This window comes from Sphaeramia orbicularis, unplaced genomic scaffold, assembly GCF_902148855.1.
Source record: "Sphaeramia orbicularis unplaced genomic scaffold, fSphaOr1.1, whole genome shotgun sequence".
Classification (NCBI taxonomy): domain Eukaryota; kingdom Metazoa; phylum Chordata; class Actinopteri; order Kurtiformes; family Apogonidae; genus Sphaeramia; species Sphaeramia orbicularis.
This window is the reverse complement of record NW_021941538.1, coordinates 107,393-132,930: the sequence shown is the minus strand read 5'-3', so window position 1 is coordinate 132,930 and position 25,538 is coordinate 107,393. Positions and strand designations below refer to the sequence as shown.

The window sequence follows — 25,538 nt, the reverse complement described above, 5'->3', positions numbered from 1 at the left end:
ATTAGAAAGGAAATAAAAATGACATTTCAGCAGTAAATAGCTGAGTGTGCTCTGAAATAATGAACAGGACACAAACATTTCCATGTTTCTACAGTGGATCAGAGCAGACCTCATCGTCATCTTTATTTTGTTTTATGGCTGGAGGCTTCTATACACACGGGGGGGGGGGGGGGGGCTCCATGATTGTTGGTCAGAGCAGAGCGGGTCTGGGGGGTGTGCACGCTCCGAGAATGTTGGTTGGGAAGCAGGGGGGTAGCGTAGCGGTCGGACATTGTCGCTTTCCTATTCCTCTAACTCCATCCTCAGCCATAGGTGATAGTATGGATCCCACTTCTTATTCCAAGAATGACCGGCTTCCGCAACTTCCTGGGCGGCCACTTCCTTCACACTCTGGGTTCGACTTTGAGCCGGGAGGACCTCTGACTTTTCCCCACCCTTTCTCTGCGTCTTTTCCGTGTCAGATCCGTCGCGAGCAAGACCAAGTCTTTCTCAGGGGTTTGCAAGACGGAGCTGCCCGCAGTTCCGCGTACTCCTGGTCCTGCTCAGAAAAATCCATCTCAGCCGCTATTAATCGATTATGCAAAATTAAAATGAGATCGATCTAAGATCAATTAAATCGATTCTTTTACCCAACCCTATCCAAAAGACATACATATATATATATATATATATATATATATATATATATATATATATATATGTATGTATGTATGTATGTATGTGTATATATATGTATGTATATATGTATGTATGTATGTATATGTATATATATGTATGTATGTATGTATGTATATATATATACATATATATATATATATGTATATATATGTATATATGTTTTTTTTGTGTTTTTTTTTTTCTATTTAACATTTCATAATTGATTTATCACCATTTATTCTGACATTATCTTCTGTATTTTGCTTTTTCTCAGTATAAATCTTGTATTTTCTATATTGAATTCACTGATCGTGTACATGTTCATTAAAGCTCAGATTTAAGTAGGTGGTTATTATACCAGAAACAGAAAACTGAAAACAAAACCCCTCTGCTCTGTAACTATTGAAAACTGAAAGTGAAACATAACAGGATTTGAACATCTGACCCAACTTCTGTCCTTTTGTTTTTACCCTCAGGGTATTTTCATCAGTTGGTTGTCCGTCTGTCTGTCACTGATAAGTCTGTCCACTGGGGGCAGTAGTGCACTTGATAAGTTGTTGTGGTTGGTCCTTCTGGGTTGTGGTTGGTCCTTCTGGGTTGTGGTTGGTCCTTCTGGGTTGTGGTTGATCCTTCTGGGTTGTGGTTGATCCTCCTGGGTTGTGATTGGTCCTTCTGGGTTGTGGTTGTGGTTGATTGTTCTAGGTTGTGGTTGATCCTTCTGGGTTGTGGTTGATCCTCCTGGGTTGTGATTGGTCCTTCTGGGTTGTGGTTGTGGTTGATTGTTCTAGGTTGTGGTTGATCCTTCTGGGTTGTGGTTGATCCTTGTGGGTTGTGGTGGATCCTTGTGGGTTGTGGTTTATCCTCCTGGGTTGTGGTTGATCCCTCTGGGTTGTGGTTGTGGTTGATCCCTCTGGGTTGTGGTTGATCCTTCTGGGTGTTAGTTAATGGAAGTGTCTGTTGTGTTGTGGCTCAGATCTGCACATGTGCGTCCACTGTGGACAGACTGTGAGTGGGCGCCAGGCGGTGGATGTGATGTGCGTGATGCAGGCGTCTTGCATCATGCTGCCCGCTGATGCCAGCGCAGATGATCCATACATTTCCATTCATTAGAGAGCGGGTGGAGAATGTGACGTGTTGATGTGGTGGAGGAGACAAGCTGCCCATGCATGAGTAGACCCTGAGCACCGGCCACACCACTACAGGGGATATACACTAGACTACATAGACTAGAGTTTATAGACTGGACTATAGAAGACTAGAGTCTATAGTGTACAGTCTACTGTCTATACAGACCAGTGTATTGCAACCTTGGGGTCGGGACCCCACATGGGGTCGCCTTAAATTTCTAGTAATTGATACAAATTAAAAAAATAAATGTATACTCTATATTCTATAGTCAAATCTGACCCAGACCGCTTTCACATGTGGTCCTAAATCTGATCCAGACCACCTTCACATGTGGTCCTGAATCTGATCCAGACCATTTTCATATGTGGTCCTAAATCTGATCCAGATCTGTTATTTTCCAATGTGACTTCAGTCTGAACGTCCAGGTCGCATTTATTCGACCTTTACGTCATTGAAATGTGACAAACGTCATAATTCTGCGTCTGTTCATATTTCCTTCTGTATACACAATGTGTGTCTACGTGGTGTGGTATTCCATCAGGACCTATTTAGTGCATGTTGGTCACTTCAGGGTCACTTTAGTCCATGTGGGTCACTTAAGGACCTCTTTAGTGCATGTAGGTCACTTCAAGGTCACTTTAGTCCATGTGGGTCACTTCAGGACCTCTTTAGTGCATGTGGGTCACTTCAGGACCTCTTTAGTGCATGTGGGTCCCTTCAGGACCTCTTTAGTGCATGTGGGTCCCTTCAGGACCTCTTTAGTGCATGTGGGTCACTTCAGGGTCACTTTAGTCCATGTGGGTCACTTCAGGACCTCTTTAGTGCATGTGGGTCCCTTCAGGACCTCTTTAGTGCATGTGGGTCACTTCAGGGTCACATTCAGTTCAGACTCAAAACTGATAGAAGTCGTATTTATTGTGGAATATGAACCAACACACAAACAAATCAGAAATCTGTGGAAGTAAATCTGTGTCATCAGATTTTGGATTATAAAAGCCATTGAATTTCTAGCAATGAATTTTTTGCACCTGAAATTTTTGCATCTGATCTATTTAAATTCTAAATTTATGAACAAAGTTGAATTCAGAGACAAACAATTCAGATACTTGAATTTAGTGCAAAAAAGATTCAGATAATTTCAGTGCAAAAAAATTCAGACACTTAATTTCACTGCAGAAAAAAAATCAGTGCTAGAAATTCAATAGCTGTTATTATTCAGAATCTAATGACACAGATTTACTTCCATAGATTTCACTATAAATCTGACTTATGTATAAAGACCTACTGTGGGTGGAGCCTCAGACTCTATTAGGTAATTTATTGACAGCAGAAGTTGAAGTTGTGATTGGCCCGTCCAGCTGACAGCAGTGCTCATATATGGTCACCTAAAGGGCCATTTCACATGAGTCTTTGTGCTGTGTGTGTCCTTCGTCCGACTGCTGCTGTGTTTAGAAGGACTCTATCTTTAGACCGGAGCAGCTCAACAATCCACTTCAGCTGTTGCCATGGAAACGGGAGTGCCTGCCTAACGGCACTAGGATAGTACTGATTCACACATGATGAAACTAAGGAGGATGAAATGATAGAAACAATAGAGGTGGGAACCACTGAATCCAGTCTGTGCTGTAGTGGAAGCACTGGTTCCACTGGTGTGTTTCAGCTGTGTGTGTGTGTGTGTGTGTGTGTCAGTTGGTCATACTTGTGTATTTTTACTCAGCGAACACACTAGTGTAAACAGTCAGTTGATCGGACCAGTATTTTGTCAGATATTTGTCATTTTAAATCCAGTATCCTTCTAATCCTGTTTCTATGTCCAGAACACTTTGGCGGTGACTGCTGGACAAATGTGGTACAACATGTACAAATACACAACAGCAAAAAACCAGCACATCTAGAACCTGTGGAACCACACAGAACAACGAGGTAGTGATTTTAAATGATCTTATCTGATCCCCATGTGGTTACCATCTGAAAAGAGCTACCTTATCTTAAATTATCTTATCTTTTCTTACATTATCTTATCTTAAATTGTCTTATCTTAAATGATCTTATCTGGTCCCCATCTGGTTACCATCTGAAAAGAGCTATCTTATCTTATTTTATCTTATCTTATCTTATCTTATCTTATCTTATCTTATCTTATCTTATCTTTTCTTTTCTTATCTTATCTTAAATTATTTTATCCTAAATTATCTAATCATGCCTTATCTTATCTTAAATTATCTTATCTTTACTTATCTTATCTTAAATTGTCTTATTTTACATTGTCTTATCTTAAATTATCTTATCTGGTCCCCGTCTGGTTCCCATCTGAAAAGACCTACCTTATCTTAAATTATCTCATCTTATCTTATCTTAAATCATCTTATCATGCCTCATCTTATCTTTTCTTAAATGATCTTATCATGCCTTATCCTATCTTAAATTATCTTTTGTTTTCCTAAATAGTCTTATATTATTTTATCTTACATTATCTTATCTCATCTTAACTTATCTCATCTTATCCTAAATAATCTTATCTTACATTATCTTATTTTATCTTAAATTATCTCATCTTAAATATCTTATGTTATCTTATCTTATGTTATCTTAACCTACCTTATCTTACATTATCTTATCTCTAAATTCAAGCCACCATAAAACTTCTCCAGCTGTTCGATGTAATTTAAGGGATTTTTATGACTCAAAAATGTCATAATGTAAAGACAGACACATGTTTATATTCTCAGTAGTGCGTTGACTCGTTTGGTTCCACAGGTTCTAGATGTGGTTGTTTTTATGCTGTTGTATTTGGTGTACTGGTGTATTTGTACATGTTGTACCACATTTGTCCAGCAGTCACTGCCAAAGCATTCTGGACATATCAACGTGATTGAACAGATATTGTATTCAAAATGACTAATATGTGACAAAATATTGGTCCGATCAACTGACTGTTTACACTAGTGTGTTCTCTGAGTAAAAATACAGAATGGCTCTCACACACACACACACACACACACACACACACACACACACACACACACACACACACACACACACTTGGCTTTTCTGACAGCTTGCTAACCTTAGGTGTACTGTACATCAGATGTCTTTTTCAGTTTGTTAAACTGTCTGACAGGAACATGAGACGTGACCTATTTTCAGCTACAGTGGGAATAAAGTAACACATCATTACGTAATAATACCTTACATCTGAAAAGGAGTCTCATTGTAAGTGTTCTTTCCTTGTTTTTTCTTTTTTTCTTCCTCTTTTCCTGTCTCTGCCATCCATGGACAAATTTGGAACAGGTGACGTTGCCTTGGTAACAGCAGCCTCTCCAATTAAAGCTTGTAGTCAGAGCAGTATTTGAAAAGGCACTGAAGGATAAGGCATTATTTGGAACAATGAAGCTGAACTGTGACGGGCTGATGGGACTGGGTCTGGGACTGGTACTAGGACTGGGACTGGATGCTCCAGTCAGGGCCAAGGTTCTAATAGTTGTGGATTTTTCATTCTAGTTTAGTTTTATTTAGTTTGGACTTTTTTTCCTCTAATTCAGTTCATTTTAATTCATTTTTAGAGCAGGTTTGATAGTTTTTATTAGTTTTCATTTTTTTCTAAATGCTTAGTTTTAGTTTAGTTGTAGTTCAGTGGTATCTTTTCTCTTCTTCTCTGTGGCCGTATTCAAATAAATCCCAGACAGGACTCTGCTGCTTTAGTCTCCATGTTTCCAGGTAGAGTGGGGACCAGAAGACGACTGGAAACCACAAGTGAACACAAGTGACGGAGCAAAAAGTGTCGTATGGTGACAGCACAGAAAACTGAGAGAGACAAAGAAATCCATTTAACATCAATCTGGCATTGACAAAGACCAAAACGGGAATTTGGTCCATAATTTTTATCTGTTTTAGTTAGTTTAGTAAACACACGATACAGTTTCAGTTAGTAATGTTTTTTTTTTCTTTTAATTGTAGTTTTCATTTATTTCAGTTAAAGAAAATGTTTTTACAATTCTAGTTTTGGTCATTTCGTTAGTTTTCGTTAACGATAATAACCTTGGTCAGGGCAGCTTATTTCTGACTCAGGATTGGTTGGAATCCAGACCCAGACGTCCAGGCTGGGCCGATGCCAGCCTTTGAAGCTAAACACAGGTGCAGCTGGTGCTCTTTGGACAGAGTTCCAACCCACGTGTGTTCACTGAGCTCTAACAGCTGACACCGACTACAGCCTGGATATGACACCGACTACAGCCTGGATATGACACCGACTACAGCCTGGATATGAAATGGAAGGGCAGAGGTTTAAGGGCCTCAGAGCCACGGGTACATGGGGACTCCTGTCCCACCTGAAGTCCATTTCCTGTTTTAGTTGATGCTGAGGTCTGGAGGTGTGGTCTAATCTAGTAGGAGGAGCCACATGCACCTGGTTCCAGAGCAGACCCACTACAGGTGCAGGAGCTAGTGAAGGGCTCTGTCTACATTCTGGGTTAGTGGTTCCAAAGCAGACCCACTACAGGTGCAGGGGCTAGTGCAGGGCTCTGCCTATGGTCTGGGTTAGTGGTTTGGATTAGGGCTGCTCGATTATGGAAAAAAAAAAAAATCACGATTATTTTAGCAATAATTGAAATCACGATTATTAAAAACGATTATTTGTTAACCTTAAAATTGTTTATTTTTTTCTTGCAAAACAATGTAAAATATACTCTTTAAACATAAATAAAGCTTTTAACCACTAAAACAAAGTATGATCGCTTTTGTACGAAACAAAAAAATCTTTGAATGCAAATAAGTGTACTGTAAATTCAAGTATGTTTCCTTTTGTAAATAAATAGTGCACTGTAATTAAACTGCTATAGACTTGCAATAGAACTGTAGCAATTAAAAAAAAAAAAAAAAAGCTCACGTAAAGTGCAAATTATAAATTCAAGTATGTTCAATGTAGTGTGAAACAGTATATTCAGTGACGTGCCGTGAGGTTTCAGTTCAGGCCTTCTGTATACATCAGCCATCTAGCATACGTACGTTAGGGTTATACGGGTTAGGTTAGGTTAATACGGGAGTTACAGCGTAAAGAGATTCGGAAACTGAAGATTGCATTGCGGACGAAGTTGTAGACGGAGTTGTTTTTATGTGTTTTAGTTTTTCATAAGATTATGATAAAGGTGGCGGTGGTTAAACTTTAGATGGTTACAAAGGTTTGTTGTGTTAGCGGTCGGTGCGGACACAACTACGAAACACTTTTTGCACGTGATGTGTTTTTGCTCTTCGTCTTCTTCATCAAACCCAAAGTGATTCCATACAATTGAATTGGACTTGCCTTTTTTGTTTACCAAGCACTTCTGCTGTGATTCTCCTGCCGTTTTTCCAGACCGCTAGGTCCAACTTTCCTCTTGGGGTGGACCTGCCGGCTAGCTGGCAGCAGTAGCTTAGAGGGGGGCGGGGCAGAGCAGCTCATGGTAGCTTGCGTGCGCGTGAATTAAAACGACTCAAAATTAATAATCGTTTTTTCTCGATTACGTAATTTTTGTAATCGTTGCGTGTAATAATCGAAATCGTAATTGAATTTCGATTAATTGCACAGCCCTAGTTTGGATATTTGGTTTGTTTGGCTTTGCACATAAACATTCACACATCCACACAGTTCACTCACAGCTGATGAACAGATTAACCCTTTGAGGACAATTGTGTCTGTGGTGACACATTTTCAACAGCATAAAAGGTTCATGTGTGACAGTCATTTGAATGGCTATAAGATAAGGTGGATGAAATAAGATAAGATAATTTAAAATAAGATAAGATAGGATAAAATTAGATAATTTAAGATGAGAGGATAAAATAAGATGATTTAAGATAAGATAGGGTAAAATAAAGTAAGATAATTTAAGATAAGATAGGATAAAATAAGATAAGACAATTTAAGATAAGGTAGGATAAGATAGGATAGGATAATTTAAGATAGGATAAGATAAGGTAAAATAAGATAGGTTAAGATAAGATAATTCAAGATAAGGTAGGATAAGATAAGATAATTTAAGATAGAATAGGTAGGATTGGATGGGATAAGATAAGATAAAATACGATAAGATAATTTAAGATAAGAGGCTGTGATAAGTTGGGATAAGATAGCTTAAATTATTTTAAATTATCTTATCTTAGATGAGATAAAACAAGATAATTTAAGATAAATTATGATAATGTAAGATGATGTAAGGTACAATAAGATATCTTAAATTATCTTAAATTAGCCTAAGATGAGATAAAGCAAGATAATTTAAGATAAGTCATGATAACATAAGATAATGTAAGATAAGATAGCTTAAATTATCTTAAATTATCTTAAGATGAGCTAAAACAAAATTACTTAAGATAAATTATGATGACGTAAGATAATGTAAGTAGGGCTGGGTAAAAAAAATCGATTTATTCGATTTTAGATTGGTCTCATTTTAATTTTGTGTAATCGATTAATAGTGGATGAGATCGATTTTTCAGAGCAGGACCAGGAGTGCACAGAACCATGGGCGGCTCCGTCTGTGAACCCCTGGGGAAGACTTGGTCTCGCTCGCGTCGGCTCTGGTGTGGAAAAGACATGGAGGAAGGGTGGAGAAAACCCCTGAGCTGGAGCTCCTCCTGTCCTCAAGCTGGAACCCACAGTGTGAAGGAACTGGATGCTGGAGGTTCTCTGAGGAGAGTCACAGAAGCCGGTCATTCTTGGAATAATAACTTGGATCCATACTATCACCTATGGCTGAGTATGGAGTTAGAGGAATAGGAAAGAGACAGTGTCCGACCGCTACGCTAAATAAAGTCCAGAAAGGACAGAAAATATGTCCTTCTAAAAACAGAAGTACTTCTCTGTATGTAAATGTAAATCTAATAGTCCATATTTGCAGTGTATCTGCACTCGGTGCATTAATTCTCCAGTGGAGGTGTGCGGGTAGACCTGGTGTAGATGGTGTGTTTCTATTTGTGTGTCCATTATTTGTGGACTGGTGTGTGTCTTTGTCCAGTGCATTTGCGCTTGTGTTTGCACATTTGTAGAGCAGTTGTTGAGCCGAGGTATTCAAGGCACATGGTTCAGCTGTGACAGACTCTGAGGAAGCTGATAAAGAAAGGGGGGGGCAGAGAGAGGGAGAGAGAGGGGGGGGGGGAGAGAAGGAGAGAGAGAGAGCGAGAGAGTGAGTGTGAGAGTGGGGGGAGTCAGTGAGTGTGAAGCTCAGTCTGCCTACACACTCTGCAGACACTACCTCCGCTCGCTCAGTGATGTTGGATTTGCTTCTACAGTGAGCTGTGCCTTCACCAACGCTCTGCCATCAGCACGAGGACACACATACACACACACCAGCAGACCCAACGACCGACCGACCGCAGGTGAGTACCTTCTGGATCTGTGTTCAACTCTGCACCATCTGGAGCCCATCCCAGCAGCAGGGGGGATGGGGGGGGGGCACTGGTCTGTAGCTCTGTGGTCCAGGGGAACCAGGGAGAACCAGGGAGAACCAAGGGAGAATCAAGGGGAACTAAGAGGACCAGGGGAACTAGGGATAACCAGGGAGAACCAAGGGGAACTAAGAGGACCAGGGGAACTAGGGAGAACCAAGGGGAACTAAGAGGACCAGGGGAACTAGGAGGACCAAGGGGAACTAGGAGGACCAAGGGGAACTAGGAGGACCAGGGGAACTAGGGAGAACCAAGGGAAACTAGGAGGACCAAGGGGAACTAAGAGGACCAGGGGAACTAGGGAGAACCAAGGGGAACTAGGAGAACCAGGGGGAACTAGGAGAACCAGGGGGATCTAGGGGAACCAGGAGAACCAGGGGAACTAGGAGAACCAGGGGAACTAGGAGAACCAGGGATCCAGAGGGCAGTAGTTGTTGTTCAGGAGCTGAAATGAGCTTTGAGGCTCTTTGATTGTGTAATCCTTGATCTCCTTTAAGATGTTGGCTGTTGGCTGCAGTCTGGCTTTAACTGAGGACTTTCACTTGTGTGTTTGAGGAGTCGAATGAAGTCAGGACAGGTTCATGGAACAGGTTCATGCTATTGAGTAGGGCTGTGTATCGGCAAGAATCTGGCGATATGATAAATATCACAATACTAGGATCACGAGACGATATATCACGATATATCATGATACTGTTAAAAAGGCAATTTTTTTGTTTGTTTCTTTTTTGTTAAATTATTATTTCCTGGAAGAATTGAATTACAGCAGAAATATGTACAAATACTAAACGTTTATTTCAGAACAGGATCTAATGTTATATCACAAACTGTTCTCCTAGTTCTATTTATTTATTTTTCTAATTCTCCTAGTTTCTAAAGGAACTACCATCTGCCTCTCAAACAGTAAAAAATGCTTTTATGGTGATTCAAATTACCATTATTTAATAAAACAGTGTTAAATAATAATAAGTAAGATAGAAACAATAAAGAAAAACAAAAAACAAAAGTAAACCTCCACCATATCTACATTTGAATAAATACTTTTTAATATCGACACAGTATTGTGAAATGAAATATCGCGATATATTGCAGAACCTGTATTTTCTTACACCCCTATTGTTGAGGGAACACAAGAACATCAAATGTAATGTATCTGTAAGTTAGAAGCTCAGTAGTGTAGTAATGTACACACACACGCACACCCTTCTTCCCACTCATCCCAGTCAGATAATAAACATTTCCTCACATAGGGGGTGCTAATGAGCAGATTCACAGCCTAATCACACCTAAAATCACACTAGTGTTGTCGTCATCGTGTTAACCTCATAGAAAAACAGCCCAAGTCACATTGTTATCTAAACTGTGAAATCTGCATTAAATCATTCATCATTAGTCTGTTTTTCATTCATCCTCAAATATCGTGAATATAACTTGGCCATAAACATTTGTCTAATGGAAAAAAAAAAACACAGTTTAACCTAAACTCTAGTTTTTCTCTGAATAGTTGTTGTTGTTCCAGGTATTTGTTCGTAGTTAAATTGGTCTATGACCCAAAACTGTAACGGAAAGATCTTTGAGTCCAACTAGAGTCACATGACCAAAACAAACAGATGTGGATGGACGTTAGAACAAGAGAAGAAGAAGAGTTGAACCCAAACGTGTGTGTATGTGTGGACACAGCAGGAAAGCACATCAGTCTAGAATAGGGCTGCTTGATTATAGAAAAAAAAATAATCACGATTATTTTAGCAATAATTGAAATCACGATTATGAAAAACGATTATTTGTTAACCTTAAAATTGTTTATTTTTTTCTTGCAAAGCAATGTAAAATATACTCTTTAAACATAAATAAAGCTTTTAACCACTAAAGCAAAGTATGTTCACTTTTGTACGAAACAAAAAAATCTTTGAATGCAAATAAGTGTACTGTAAATTCAAGTATGTTTCCTTTTGTAAATAAATAGTGCACTGTAATTAAACTGCTATAGACTTGCCAAAGAACTGTAGCAATTAAAAAAAAAAAAAACTCACGTTAAGTGCAAATTATAAATTCAAGTATGTTCAATGTAGTATGAAACATAATAAATTCAGTGGCGTGCCGTGAGGTTTCAGTTCAGGCCTTCTGTATGCATCAGCCATCTAGAATACGTACGTTAGGGTTATACGGGTTAGGGTTAGGTTAATACGGGAGTTGCAGCGTAAAGAGATTCGGAAACTGAAGATTGCATTGCGGACGAAGTTGTTTTTATGTGTTTTAGTTTTTCATAAGATTATGATAACGGTGGCGGTTGTTAAACTTTAAATGGTTAAAAAGGTTTGTTGTGTTAGCGGTCGGTGCGGACACAACTACGAAACACTTTTTGCACGTGATGCGTTTTTGCTCTTTGTCTTCTTCATCAAACCCAAAGTGATTCCATACAATTGAATTGGACTTGCCTTTTTTGTTTACCAAGCACTTCTGTTGTGATTCTCCTGCCATTTGTCCAGACCGCTAGGTCCAACTTTCCTCTTGGGGTGGACCTGCCGGCTAGCGGGCAGCAGTAGCTTAGAGGGGGGCGGGGCAGAGCAGCTCATGGTAGCTTGCGTGCGCGTGAATTAAAGCAACTCAAAATTAATAATCGTTTTTTCTCGATTACATAATTTTTGTAATCATTGCGTCTAATAATCGAAATCGTAATTGAATTTCGATTAATTGCACAGCCCTAGTCTAGAATTTAGGAGGAGATAAAGGAGGAACCAGCATTCTAGATTCAAACCAACACACATTTAGGTTCCTGTTTATGGAAGGACTGACACTGACATCTACCACAAGAAAGAAACTAAAGGACTGACACTGGATACGGTTACATGATGTTTTTAAATCCAATTTATTTTTCCAGAAGAAATTAATCTGGAACTAAAGTACTTTCTCTGCTGTTTCCATGGAAATGTTAAACCCGAATAAAGGTTTACATGAGAAACGTTTATTGGGTTCTTGTAGCCCTTCTGTTAGCTTAGCTTAGCATAGTCACTGCATTTCCATGGTCATACGTAGCCAGTGTTTTTAAAGGTGATTTGTCATCTTTTGTCAGTGATTTTGTGAAATCCGATTCTCTCTAATTATTTCTTTAGATCTGCGACTTACTGCACTCATACAATCTGTGGACTGTTGTGTTGACAGAAGTTGGAAAATATTTTTGTTGGAAGGGATGCATGCGCTAAATTAGCTTTGCTTTAGCATTTTAGCTTTGCATTAGTTTTTATTTCCCAGATTTTATTCCTGCAGTAAGTCACATGACCATGATCTGAGCCTCAGTTTGTGATCATATTGACCCCAGCGGACTAAAGGAATGATTAGGGAGAACTGAATTGACCAAAATCACTCCTAAAATACTACAAATCACCTATAAAAGCCTGGCTACGTCTGAGCAGAGGAATGAAGCCATTATGCTAAGCTAGGCTAAGCTAAGCTAACGTTAGGGCTGCAGTTCAAACTGTTTGTCCCACTTGTGGAACTCATTAGTTCAGGACAAATGAATGAATCCAAAGCCAGTGTTGAACTGTTCCTTCAGGGTTTTCCAGGCTGGTAGATCCCATCAGAATATTCCACTGGAACGCTTTGGGAAGACTAGACTGCAGTGCAGATTCTTCCACCAGCGCAGAATGTGTGCGTCATCGCCACAGGACAAGACACTGAGCATGTGCAGAATGGAAGGAATAAAGTCCAAACGGAATAAAGGCTTTACATGTCCAGGAAGAATTTAGAGCGCAGTTAAAAGAGGATTAAACCAGTGACTTTAGTCGGGTTTAAATTTAATCCAAACTTTTCTTTTTCAATTGGAATAAGGTGTATACATGGGCATCTGAAATAGGATCCAACCTGTAATCAGATTAAACCAGGAAGAAAAGTTGTCATGGAAATGCACAGATTGACATCTACCACAAGAAAGAAACTCATCAGCACAGCAGGGATTGAATGGACAAACTAACATTACACACTTGTGTTGGGAACACATTTATAGAAATATGGGGACAGTTTAGCAGGTTTAAACTCTTCTTCTTCTCTGGTTCTAATGTCCATCCACATCTGTTTGTTTTGGTCTTGTGCCTAGTTGGACTCAAAGGTCTTTCCGTTACAGTTTTGGTCATATACCAATTTAACTACGAACAAACACCTGGAACAACAACAGCAACTGTTCAGAGAAAAACTAGAGTTTGGGTGAAATTGTCATTTTTCCGTTAGACAAATCTATATGAACAAGTTAAATTTACACAGTTAGAGGGTGAATGGAAAAGAGACTGGTGAAGACCACTGAGACAAAGCTGTGATATTGGTATAAAACACAAAACGTATTTAACTAAACTTGACAATGACCCTCAGACTGCAGTCAGGGCTTCATCCATCTTCTATTTACACTAATGCTGCATTCCAGTCCACCTGTAACCTGTGTTTTTCCATCCCTCTACTGGTGTAAATGCACTGGAATGTCAGTCAAACCTGGGACTTTCACCTGTGAACTTGTACTGGATCCATGTTCTCCCAGTTCTGAGTTCTGACGTCACATAGCCCGTCAAACAACAATGGCGCCCCCCCCATGGATGTGGTGTTTATGCAGATTGTTTATTAAAATAAGGTATTGCTCTGACGTTATTTATCTGCAAATGTTGTGCATAATCAGCAGCTGCTCTAGTGTTAGGACAAGAATAAATTAATACCAAATATATATCCAAATATACAAAGAACATAAAAGGTAGAACAGCTTCTCTGGCCTTATGCACTGTTTTTCCTCCTCTGCTTCCCTCAAATAATCAAAGAACAAACACCTGTGGGATAGAAATGACTATAAACGAACATAATGTACGGTCCACCATGTTGGTTTGTTTACATCTAACTCCCACAGTTCCTTGGGCTCGGGCAGTTTGACGTAACTTACCTGGAACGTTACAAAGTCGTGAGTTTTGGTTTGAAATCGTAACTTAAGGGCTCAAAAACCGGCCTGGAACACAACATTAATGCCCATTTTTCCATAAAACGTCAAGAATTTGAAGCAAATGTTGAAAATTCCCATAAAAGTAACAGTAAATTTCCAGTGGTTTGAAAAAAAAAAAACGTCCACTTTCCCTGTTTTACGACCAGGCATGTGTTTGTGAAATACTTGGTTTGTTTTTTTTATTATTATTATTATTATTATTTTGTATTACTATTATTTTGTTAAAATCCACATTAAATAAAGTTCTGGAAACATTCTGCGTATGTCAGACTAGCACAACAGGATATATTTAAAGTTGGAAGGAAATGGCATGTTTATTATACATTTGAACAAAATCCAAACTAAACATTTTGCCCTATCATTTTGTTTATGATACATTGGGTGTTTTTTTTTTGTTTTTATAAAGTACCTTCTATACCTGCAGTACCAAATCTGATACACACGTTTTAAACACAATTTCAATGTACGATAAAGAATCCATTATTTCATTTTTTCAGGGCATGAAGGTAAGGCAGGTTTATTTAAATAACACTGGGGAAGTCAAAGTGCTTCACAAACGAAAATAAAAAAACAAGAAAAAATAAAAGCAAGACATTGAAATTGCATTAAAATAAAAAGGCAAAAAAAGACATTAAAATCATCAGCGATAAAATGTGATTTTTAAAATGCATTCACAGAATAAGAGACATTAATGATATTAAAATGTTACATTAAAATTAGCATAAAATAAAAATTCACACACACACGTTAACATATGTAGACAATAATAGTTCCTTAATAATTCGTTGAAGTTTTACATTCAAAGTGTGTTTTTCTGTGCCACCATTGTTGTTGTGCTGACGTCATGGGGGGGGGGTTCCGTCTACGACCTCCGGCTTGGATGGACGTTAGAGTTGGACGTCTGAGACTTCCACCACCCAGCACTTTGGACCTAGCCAGAGCCAGGGAGAGAGAGAGTTACCACATGCTCTGATGTCGCTGCTGCGGTGATCACATGGTTCATGTAAGAATCAGTAGTTCCAAACAAAGTTCGCGCTGTACTGTTCTTCTATTGGACAGAAAGCAATGAGTGCTGGTGTGTTTCTACTGTACGTATGTTAGTGTCAGGTGTGTTTCTACTGTACGTATGTTAGTGTCAGTTGTGTTTCTACTGTACGTATGTTACATATGTTAGTGTCAGGTGTGTTTCTACTGTACGTATGTTAGTGTCAGGTGTGTTTCTACTGTACGTATGTTAGTGTCAGGTGTGTTTCTACTGTACGTATGTTACATATGTTAGTGTCAGGTGTGTTTCTGCTGTACGTATGTTAGTGTCAGGTGTGTTTCTGCTGTACGTATGTTAGTGTCAGGTGTGTTTCTACTGTATGTACAGGGCTCGTGACTGCGACTGAATTACGGTCGCATGTGCCTGAGAATTTCGGTAGTGCGACTGTTTTTGAGATTACGATCGCGCGGTGCGCCAATAAAAAAATGAGCGAAATTAATACGTGTGCCTAGAATAATGGCTGCAGAAGTAACTCGTCAGCTGAAGATAAACAAGCTCCACGCCCCGCTGACTGAAGCGGAAAATCTAGTCCCCGCCCCCTCGCGTGCGCAGGCGGCATAAACAAAGGGATCAAATAACTCCACCGACGTTTGAAACAATCTCCCGCCAAACCCGGTAGTAGCGCTGGCGTTGTTCCAAGTATTTTCCCATGACGTAATGTATCCTGCAAGTCAGATGATCATGTTGCGCGAATCAACTTGCTACACGATCAGCTGACCGTAACCAGCGAATCGAGGGGCTAATGAATAAACAACAAGCGGTATCCAGACGTGTACATGATTCGTCAAAAGTTTCTTCCTCAAAAGTTGGTTGTTGCAAATAATGGTGTGATTCGTCTTTCTTCTCCAAGAACCAACTAAAGTATATACCACACACTGACAATTGTTTTGCACCTGTGTCAATGTAAGCTTTTTCTTTCATACTCTATTCAAATACTTTATTCTAGGTTGTTAACATTGCTTAAATACATATAGGAATATTACTTGGTATGGCCAAGAGTTTTGCTTGTTCTCCAAATTTTTTATATAATAGTGGTGCGCCTAGATTTTAGCCTGTGCTCCTAACTTTTTAGGGTTAGGAGCACAGTGCTCCTAGGTCAAAAAGTTAATTTTGAGCCCTGATGTATGTTAGTGTCAGGTGTGTTTTTCAGTCGTGGGGTCGACCACTGAAAGGACAGACTTCATCAGACTGAGCTCAGAAAGTCGTGTTGTATGCCACACCAGTTCTTATTTCATTTGGCGTCCTATGTGTGCGCAATTTCATCCTGTCGCATGTTCTTCGATGCCATTTGATTGTGTGTCAATGTATGCCAAGATCTAGGGTTTACTTATCTGTAAACGCTAACCACTAATCACACTAACCACTAATCATGCTAACCCTAACCACTAATCACACTAACCGCTAATTACACTATCCGCTAATCACACTAACTGCTACTCACGCTAACCCTAACCGCTAATCACACCAACCACTAATTATGCTAACCCTAACCCCTAACCCTAACTGTTAATCACACTAACAGCTAACCCTAACCTTTACCGCTAACCCTAACCCCTAACCCTATCTGCGAATCACACTAACCGCTAATCATGCTAACCCCTAACACTAACCGCTAATCACGCTAACCCCTAACCCTATCCGCTAATTACACTAACCGCTAATCACGTTAACCCCTAACCGCTAATCACAATAACTGTTAATCATGCTAACAGCTAACCCTAACCCTTACCCCTAACCCCTAACCCTATCCGCTAATCACACTAACCACTAATCATGCTAACCCCTAACCCTAACCTCTAATCTCGCTAATCGTGTTGTATTTTACGTGGTGTGAACATACACACAGAAAGCTTATAATATGTACAGATAACACACCAATTAAAAGTGGCGTGTTATCTGTACGCAATTCATGACATCGCATTGGACTTTAGTTCTGTCGACAGGTTTACGTTTAGTCGTAGGTTTAACAACTGAGGACGAATAAAACTACTGACAGACATCACATGAAACCATTAGGAAACGATAATAAATGACAAATAGGATCAAATACATGTCAAACTGAACCCATATTAGTACCTCAGTAATGATCACATGACCTCAGCTGACAGACTGAACCCATATTAGTACCTCAGTAATGATCACATGACCTCAGCTGACAGACTGAACCCATATTAGTACCTCAGTAATGATCATATGACCTCATCTGACAGACTGAACCCATATTAGTACCATACAGTGATGATCACATGACCTCAGCTGACAGACTGAACCCATATTAGTACCATACAGTGATGATCACATGACCTCAGCTGACAGACTGAACCCATATTAGTACCTCAGTAATGATCATATGACCTCATCTGACAGACTGAACCCATATTAGTACCTCAGTAATGATCACATGACCTCAGCTGACAGACTGAACCCATATTAGTACCTCAGTAATGATCATATGACCTCATCTGACAGACTGAACCCATATTAGTACCATACAGTGATGATCACATGACCTCAGCTGACAGACTGAACCCATATTAGTACCATACAGTGATGATCACATGACCTCAGCTGACAGACTGAACCCATATTAGTACCTCAGTAATGATCACATGACCTCAGCTGACAGACTGAACCCATATTAGTACCTCAGTAATGATCATATGACCTCATCTGACAGACTGAACCCATATTAGTACCATACAGTGATGATCACATGACCTCAGCTGACAGACTGAACCCATATTAGTACCATACAGTGATGATCACATGACCTCAGCTGACAGACTGAACCCATATTAGTACCTCAGTAATGATCATATGACCTCATCTGACAGACTGAACCCATATTAGTACCATACAGTGATGATCACATGACCTCAGCTGACAGACTGAACCCATATTAGTACCACAGTAATGATCACATGACCTACAGCGCCAGACTGCAGACATCTGCTGTTTGTGTTTGTGCCGTTAATCTGTCAAAAGTCCAATTAAGGAAGGAGGAGCAGGGATTAGAAAGTGGGAGGGGCTTGGATTAGAAAGTGGGAGGAACTTGGCTGAATGACAGGGTGTCAGGGTCAGGACACTGGGACACCACAGGTTATTGGACCACAGACAGACAGGACTGGAACCTGGACTCACAGGTACCAGGACGGGTACTGAAGGACATCTGGGCCAAAATTTACCGAATACTTGGATTTAACAAAAATTTTTATTTTTTTTTTAAGCATTGTATTTCGTAATTTACATTTTTTTATAATTAAATTAAATTGTTTTACACTTAGAGTTTCATAATCGGAATTCAATTATTGAAAAAAAAAAGCTTTTACTTCAATATTCTCAAATACAGTTCAATATAAAATGCGGTGTGAGGCCTGATTGGATGACAGATCCAGTGGTTTGATACTCCATCGGTTTTTCCTGGTCCAGATGTTGGTGCTATATTCATTCTTTTAAAATTATGACTCTTTTTGTATTCGACTTTATTCTCAAAAAATTACATTTTTTTTTTGGTTTTTTTTAACAGATTTTTTATTTGACACACACATATAGACATGAGGGATGTAACCATATAAAAAAATTCATATCATGGTTATCGTGACCAAAATTATCACGGTTATCATTATTATCATGGTTTTGTTGAAATTGTGCCCAAAATTTTAAAAAAGTACTGATACACAAAAAAAACAAATAAAATAATTGGTACAATGTCCCTTCTGTGTCAGAAACATTCCAATATTAACCCTTAGTGGTCTGAGTCTATTCTGTCTGTTTTTCAGTCCTTTTGGTTTTGCCTTTATATACTATATAAACAAATGTTTACTATACCCATGTTTGGATCTGTTTTTTCAGCACAGCTTCATCTATATCATCTGTCTATTATTTTTTCACTTTAACCTACTATAAAAACACAAAATGACAGAAAAAACAAAAAATATAAAATCCGATTTGAAAAATGTGTATAATTTATTGCATAAATAACACACAGATGTTTAACGAACCTTTTCATAGACTTTAAAAGTGAATATTGGTTCCAAATATTAGGTACAGAAAATTAAAATTGGAATAAATTAAAACTATACTCAAATTTTTGACGTAAAAGCAGATCTTTACATAGGTTTTTTCCCATAAAAAAAGTGCAGTAATCAAACACGGTTATCATGAGAATTAGAATTTAAACGCTAATACTAACCATCTGCAATTTTAGCGCCGTTTATCGTTATACCGGTAATCATTACATCCCTAGGTGCTATATTCATTCGTTTAAAATTATGACTCTTTTTGTACTCGATTTTATTCTCATAAAATTAAAGGTTTTTTTTCCACAGATTTTTTTACACACATCCAACAAACATTTAGTAAATGTATAACATGTTCAGCTTCCTTTGCTCAACACCGTCTCTAATTCATGTTCCCTTTTTTTTCATATACTCTGCCTTTGAGAATAACAGTAGTTTATGCTTAATTAACATAGTTCTCATTGTCCGTTCTTCAAGTACTGTTCACATAAAAAGCTTAAAAAGAGAGAAAGAAAAAAATACAGGTTTAATCTGGATATTTTCCAACTTTATTCTCGTACTAACAAGTGTTTATTATTTTCTTATGTGGCACTAATACACCATTGTACTGTACTAGTAGTAGTATTATTAATGGTAGTGGTATTGGTAGTATTAGTAGTATTACCACACACACATGCGTCACAAGCACAAAGACAGTTTTTTTTTTATGTTTTATAAAACACTGGTGAATGTGAACACATTTAGTTTGTTCACTCGTCTCCTCTGACACACTGAGGTGAATATATCCACAGTGACATTTAACAGACACAAGCACAAGATCCTGTTACTGTCACTACAACCAGTATTAAGGCAAGAACCACCACTTAACCCTTTAACCCTTTAACCTTTTACTCCTGATTTATCAGCAATGACACGTTCTGAGTGATTTATTTTAAGTATTCATATAACTTCAACCATTTTTTCAATAGTTACATTACCAGTCATGTTGATAGAATAGATCTTGCCCTTTTCATAGACATCTGAGCATGCTCAGTTCAAGCCCCGCCCCCTGTGGACTGGTGGCATCAAACACAGAGCAGTGAGTGAGACCAAACAGACACTCTGGGCTTTTTGTTTTTTTTTTAAACACCGTTTTTCTTTTGTTTTTTTTGTTTTGTTTTTCCTGTTGTTTCCAGGGTTGTGGTGATTTTCCTTTATTTTTTTTAATGTGTTTTTACTGAGTTGTAACTGTGGAACTGCTGTATGGAGTTAAACAGGTGTCAAAAAGCAGATTTAGAAAGAGCTGATTTAGAAAAAAAAGAACTAAAACTACTGGGACCAAATTACAATACTGGTTACTTGTCTGATTCTCTGTCGGATTTTTTTTTTGTGTGTTTTTTACTTCATTTAGTTCATTTTTTTATACATTTTTTCCATGTCATTTATTAATTTATAAATATTTTCTTCATTTTTGTTCATTTATTTACTTATTTTATTTTTCTAAATTTAGTTTTTTATTTTTTCTTCAGTTTTGTTCAGTTTGTGTCTTATTTTGTTCCTGTTACTTACTGTTTTGTTGGTTTATTTTGGATTTCTGTTCATTTCATTGATCACTTTGGCTGTTTTTGCTCATTTTGTTGCTTATTTTATTCTTTTTTTTGGTCGTGGAACTGCTTTATGGAGTTAAACAGGTGTCAAAAAGCAGCTGGACTGATTTATTTAAAAAAGAAAAAGCCCAAAACTAAACCTACTGGGCCCAAATTCCAATCCTTGTTGTTGTTCAGTGTGTTCCAGTTCACAGTTGATGTTCAACATCCTAAATGTCTGATTGATGTTCCATTCTAGTGCTTTATTTAGTCCAAACCTGTCAGCAGTTCATGAGCAGGATTCAGCTCCTTCAGGTCGTTTAGAGGTCAGAGGTCGGTATTTAATTATCAGTGTAATGAGGTGTGTTTAATCATGGGCGTCTGATATTGACTATAGGGTGAACGGACAGACTGTGTGTGTGTGTGTGTGTGTGTGTGTGTCTCTCAGTTGTCATATGGATGATTGAACAGCTCCAGTGTCTGTAGGGAATCTAACACATCTCTGTTGGTACTCGGCGTCATAACGGACAGGAATAAATCAGTGTTCACATCGACTGCAGCTGGAATGACACACTCATATTAGTTCAGGATCCACATTCACGCCGAAAGGATCTGGAGCACAGTCATGACCTCCACCAGGAGGTCTTGTGATCACTTTGCTTTGTGTTAGGGATGCACCGATACCACTTTTTTCCAGACTGAGTACGAGTACTTCCATTTGAGTACTTGCAGATACCGAGTACTGATCCTAGTCCTTAATAATCCCATTCCAGTTGTTAGTTCCTTTTGTAAATGTGCTTTATTGTCGTTGTCATTAGTCTGACTGGAACAAAGTGCTGCTACTGACATTTAATGTGTTGGAATGAGCGTTTGGCAATTAATCCACCAGGGGGCGCCGCTCTGAATTAACCATACTGGACAAATACCACAAAGAAGAGGAAAGTTTAATGAAGAAGAAGAAGAAAGTCAGTAATACCAAACCTGTAGACGACAGAGGGAACACTACTGTGATACTAATGTTACAGCGTTTTCTCTGTAAGGTTTAAAAGTTTAGCTTCAGCAGGAAGAGAAAAGACAAATGAGTGACAGGTTTGGTTTTCACTTCCACTGGTGGTGGTCCGCACCGCTCCGTACTCCCGCTGGTATTCTCTGTCTGGGTACTCATCCTCCATCAGCTGGAAAACAGATGGAATGTAGTCAGATTACAGACAGAAGGCTGCGTCTGTATCTGTCTGTGTCTGAACGGTACTGTCAGTCAGCCTTACTTTGATCACCCTCATTTATTTGGTTCAATCTCCACACTCTTCACACTCACACACATTATTCTTCCTCCTCGTACCTGCTGCACTGAACTGGGAATGTCAGACAGAAGTGGGATCGGTGCAGTGTATCAGATTACTTTTACGAGTACGAGTATGAGTACACACACTGAGTATCGGAGCTGATACTTGTATTGATATCTGTGCATCCCTACTGTGTGTGTTTGTTTGTTTGTTTGTGTGTTTGTTCTCATCTTTAGTGTAAAACTCTTCCACCCATCTTTCCCAGATCTTCCCCACAGATAGGCCTAGGCCCTGGGACCAACCCAGTCCATTTTGGTCCCAGTAGGACAAAGTTCAAGGTCACAACATCTACAGTTTTCCATCTGTCATCATTGAGACATTTTCCAAGATTCATCCCAAATTCCAAACGACTCTGATTCTCCTCCAGTTGGATCCACCTGTAGCTTAGAACAATCTCTTGTATGTGGAACTAAATTGTCCACATCCACTGTGGAATGTGGACTCTGTGGACATTTACACTGAACACTGAAAATCCCATTTCCCACACATTTAAAATTAGAACTCAACTAATATTGATGTGAATTGAATCTAATTGGACAGACACATGACTGGGACCAGATTCAACTATTTCTGCTGTATGGAACAACCTGGAAACTGTTGGATTTAAACAGAAACAGTGGATCCACACATGCACAGCGTTCAGGGTGAAGGAGGAGCTGTGAGTTCTGAACACTGGTTTTCATTTAATTTCGTTCACGTGCATTTCATCAGCAGACATTCAATAATCATCAGGCGATCAAACATGTACACACCCATGATAGAAAAGGAGCAGGATGAAGAAAATCTCATATATTCTTCCTCCTAAATAATAATAGCCTTAATGGTTAGAGTTACACAAGAACTATGAAATTATACCGTGTAAACCAGGGTTCTAAACTCCTGTTCTTTCAGGTTCCACATTCTGTCCGATCTGATCTGCAGTGGACCCAACCAGTCAAACAAGAACAGAACAACCGAAAAATAATGACAACTGACAATTTATGTCTTTGTTTTAGTGCAAAAAACCAACATTAAATTCTGAAAATACTAACTTTTATAAACTATCCAAACAAAAAAGATGTGAATAACCTGAAAAAAATGAAATTTCTTCAGTAAAATCAGTGTAATTTTCTCAGTCTTCTTCCTCCACTTGTCATTAGTCCATGTGCATTCTGGATCAGATCTCCAAAGACACTAAACACTGAGGAACAGGAAGAAAAGAGTTTAAACTGGACTGAATTTAATACAGACATTTCAGGTTGGACACATTTGTTCAGGTTAGTCACATTTCATTGGTACAGGAGAGTTTGGAAATGGAAAGATTTTCACAATTTAATGTCATTTTTTGCGCTAAAACAAAGACAAACATTTGCAGTTGTCATTATTTACAGACATAATGTAATATTATTTTTTCCATCAAACCCAGTAGTAAATCTGCAGTCATTCTTTTGTGTGGGTTCTTCTGCTGTTATTATTGGACTGTAGATCAGATTGGTCTGGATGTGGAACCCACACTAACATGAGTTCCACAGCCTGGACTGTGGAATTTAGACACTTTGGAAATTCATCCCAGGGGTGGGACTGGAACCTTTGGGGGGACGCAGGTTTGACAGCCCTGGTGTAAAGTCAAACAAACCAACCAAAATACATCCAAAGATAATACAAAATGAATAGAAAACTACATATCCAGGAAGTGGCTGGATATGTTAGCTTTTAATCAATTAGTGAGATGTTTTTGATTTCTTTGTTGTTGTTTTTTTAATATATTTCTTATGCTGTTTTTACCGGATTTGAATTTGTTTTGTTTTTATGATGGTTGTATTTAGTAGGTCTTAGTCTCCTTTGCACCCTGAGTTTTCCTTGTTTTCACCTGTTTATTTTCTTGTTTTATGATTCATGTACAGCACTTTGACCAGCTGTAGAGTTCTTAAAGTGCTTTTATAACTAGGGCTGTAAGAAAATATCGGTTCTGCAATACATCAGGAAATTTCATTTCACAATACTATATGGATATTTTTAGGTATTTATTCAAATGCAGATATTGCGGAGGCTCACTTTAGTTTTTTTATTTTTTTATTTTTTTTAAGTTTCTGTTTTATTTATTATTCTTTAACACTTTTTTATTCAATAATGTTGGTTCCTTTGTTGGGATTGAACTCAAATCCTGTTCTGATGTTAGTTGTGAACTAATAGAATCTGAACATTTAAACAGGATCTGAAACTGGAATGTCTGGAAAACAGAATTTCAGTTTGAACACAGTTGGAACATTTGGTGATAGAACATTAGATCCTGTTGGGATCAAATACAAATGTGTTTAGTATTTGTGCAGATTTCTGCTGGAATTCAATTCTTCAAGGAAATAATCATTTAAAAAGAAAGAAACAAACAAAAAATTGCCTTTTTAACAGTATCATGATATATCGAGATATATCATATCGTGATCCTAATATTGTGATTTGTATCGCCTGATTCTTGCCGATACACAGCCCTACACAGCAAATACATCAATAAATAAAGATGATCCAGACAAAATAGTGATTGCCATTTACACTAGTAATAAAATAAATTGAATATGTACTGTTCAAAAAGGAGATTAATCCCACCCCCCTCTCACATTCACCCCACCCCCTCTGTCCACCTCCTGCCTGACTAAAATAGACTCACTCAGTAAATGTTTTGATGTGATGGTGGTCCAGAGGAAATGTGGAGGCCGTTCTTTCAGACTGGACGTTCCCACCTGGATCAAGTCAAATGACTTGGCAGAAGTGCATTATGGGTACAGACATGGAAGTCCATCTGGCCTCGGTTCCTGGGCCAAGGATGGATCTGCAAAGGCAAAGCTCCTGAGGCCAACAGTTCCAAAAACCAACCTGATCATGAACCCTTTAAGGACCAGCATTAGAACAGGCCCAGATTTGTTTATGATCTGGAGTTTTTACAATAAAAGTGTCAGAAAATGTCTTTTTTCCTCAATTATTTTGCACATTTTTCCAGGAAGAACTTAATTTTGAATATTTGTCCATTAATTATCATTGTTATTTAATCCAACTTTATTTGTAAAGTACTTTAAACCAACCAAAGTGCTGTACAGAAGAATATATAAAACCTAAATAAAAGAATAAAACAAAAGAATAGATTAAAAACATAAAAAAACTGTACAATTAAAACAATAAAAGCAATGACAATAAACCAACACCAAATAAAACAGAATAAATTATGCATTCAAACATCTCAATGGTTTTTAAAGCCATATGCAGTAAATGCTTAAAACTGTGTTATAGTCAAAACTAAAAATCACATGATATTTGATCATATTTATTATGAAAAACTACTGTGGCCATCATTGTTTACACTTTTACAGATGAAATACCAGGGATTAACCCTTTAAGAACCACCAATATAACAGG

At 38.3% G+C, this 25,538-nt stretch overlaps 1 protein-coding gene across 1 annotated transcript in view; it reads left to right on the top strand.

Annotated features, from left to right (window-relative positions):
- Positions 1 to 9,019: 9,019 nt before the first annotated feature.
- The window catches only part of LOC115416059 (palmdelphin-like), a 46,980-nt gene continuing 30,461 nt past the window's right edge, over positions 9,020 to 25,538 (top strand). The window contains exon 1 of the mRNA XM_030129773.1: positions 9,020 to 9,138. The gene's annotated coding sequence lies outside the window, so the exon portion shown is untranslated. The remainder of the gene's footprint in view (positions 9,139 to 25,538) is intronic.